Source organism: Emydura macquarii, unplaced genomic scaffold (assembly GCF_026122565.2).
Source record: "Emydura macquarii macquarii isolate MOO-44397 ecotype Brisbane River unplaced genomic scaffold, CSIRO-AGI_Emac_v2 contig_2676, whole genome shotgun sequence".
Lineage (NCBI taxonomy): Eukaryota > Metazoa > Chordata > Testudines > Chelidae > Emydura > Emydura macquarii.
The window spans coordinates 39,788,989-39,791,221 of NW_027132813.1; the positions used below are offsets into that span (position 1 = coordinate 39,788,989).

The 2,233-nt window shown below is 56.2% G+C and overlaps 1 long non-coding RNA gene across 1 annotated transcript; it reads left to right on the forward strand.

Annotated features, from left to right (window-relative positions):
• The first annotated feature begins 284 nt into the window (after positions 1-284).
• Positions 285-2,233, forward strand: LOC137164065 (uncharacterized). The gene is made up of 2 exons (XR_010922912.1): positions 285-422; positions 1,462-2,233. It is a non-coding gene; the product is annotated as an uncharacterized lncRNA (long non-coding RNA).

Genomic DNA, 2,233 nt, shown 5'->3' on the forward strand with positions numbered 1-2,233 from the left:
TGTGGTGTTCTCTAAATTACAAGATCAATCAGGCCTTTGAAATCTCTTGCTGTAAGCATCTGTACTTGGTCCGAACAGTTGATTCCTACACTTCGATCTGACCCCTTGAAGTATAACAAGGACAATGCGGTGAAACAGTCAAGAGTTAAAACTGCAAATCTTGCCTGCCCCGATGGCTTAGTGGCTATGGAGGAGGCAACATTGCTTCCATGCGGGAGGCCCAGGGCTTGGGAGCTGGCTCCTGGGGCTGGGGGCCCTTCAGAGGGAACACTACTTTGCTCAGAGGAAAGTGCAGCTTTCACCGCCTGACCCCCTCCCTCTCGCAGCTGCTGCCTTGGGGAACTGGCCTTGCAGCCTTGGTGCAGGAGCGAGGTCGCCTTTCCTTCCAAGCCACAAGGGTGACTGCAGCTGTGTGTGCTCAAGTAAGTGAGGAGGAATGAAAGGGGAGGGGAGGATTCTGTACAATTAGTCTGCCCCATAGGGAAAAAGCTGCTGAAATCCTTGTGTCCCCAAGCTAGGATTGGCCCTGTGTTTTAGGACAATGAGGCTGGCATGGTATACACCCTGCTGTCTCGCTGGTCAAAGGTGTAGGAAGGGTGACGGAGAAACCTCAGCTTGGACAACACTCCTGCAAAAGAAAAGAAAGGAATTAATAAGCAGATTTTCAATTGATCTTTAGAATAGTGCCTTCTTTTTTTTTTTTAAGCTGCCATAATTTCTTGAAAAATTCTTCTAAAGGGATTTCGATATACATAGACCTACACATACACTCAGACGCATAGGCACATGCACACACGCTCACAAGTACAGAGTGAGGCACACATAGGTACAGGAGCTGGTCCAGTAAAAAATGTTACCTCGCCCACTTTGTGGCTCTCACATCCCGGGACCAACAGGGCTACAACAACACTGCAAACACAGAGACACAAACATATACACGTACACTCATAGTCACAGACACCATACCCTGGTGCTCTCACACTGCATCTCTCTCTCTCACACACACACAATTCCAGTATTAGATTTAAAGGAGAGATCAGTCATTTGTGCACCACAAATCAGGCAACGCATATGGGGGGGGGGGGGGGGGGGCGCCAGTGAAAAAAGTTTTGCAGCCCTTTGCCTGCCAATCTGCGGATGGAAAAGATAGATGGTTAAATAGCTTCGCGGATCCATTTAGTGAAGTCAATATGCAATTATGCAAAAGTCTATGATAATGTACCCACAGATGTTGCAGCTAGCAACACATGGGGATGAAAACTGTGCCTTTTTCCAAGGCGGGGACGGCGTGGGGAGACCTGTGTTAACTCTTTCTTCGAGCGGGGGTTGCGGGTGAGCAGGACACAGATGGACCCCCTGAAAGGGGTTGCTTGGAGCCCGGCTCCTTTTGCAGCTGATTCTCCTCTTTCACACGCAGACACATGTCCTTTCTCCCCCCCCCCCCCCCGCTCTGCTTTTCAGGTGGCGATCAATTAACAGCCTCCAGCCGCGGTGTGAGACTCGCCCCGCACTTCAGCCTGGGCGCCACGTGACGCGCGCCGCCGGCTGCAGCCCCGGGGCCTCTGCACGGCTGCTGCTGCTGCCGCCTTCACTTTCCACCCCCTACGCAGCCGGTACCCGGGAGATGGACTCGCCGGCCTCCGCCTCGCCTTTCCCGCCCGGGCGGCCCGAATCCCCATTTGCACACCTGAAATAATAGCCTCGCCCGCTGACAAACGCCCTCTTGTTTCTCGGGCCCGGCCGCGGCGCTGGCTGGGAGGCTAGTGCAGTGCCCCCCCCCCCCGAGAACGGGACAATAGAGAGAAGCGGGGGGGGCACACACCCCCGGGGCACGCGGAAACACGGAGGGCAGGAGACGCGACGGCCACGTGGAGCCGCTTGGCTCAGGGCGGCCGGGTCAGCAGCAGCGCGTGCGTGTTAGTGGGGGTGCTTCGCGTGAGCAGAGAGCCCCGCACCAGCTAGCGGGCTCCTGGCCCCAGCGCCAGCCTGCAGGCCGCAGCGACCTCTGGGCTAGGGGTGACTGGACGGTCCTTTATCTCGAGCAGCCCAGCAAGGAGGCTGGAGCGACTCGCCGGCGATCAGCGCCACACGTAAAGCTCGCTGGGGGAGGGGGGGGGAGGATGGAAAATGTCTCCCCCCAGCAGCGATGGTCTGACTCACACATTCCCTCAAATCACAGGACAGGCCGGAGGACCCACGCGGGGATGTGTTGTGGGAAAGCGGTGGGGTTTGT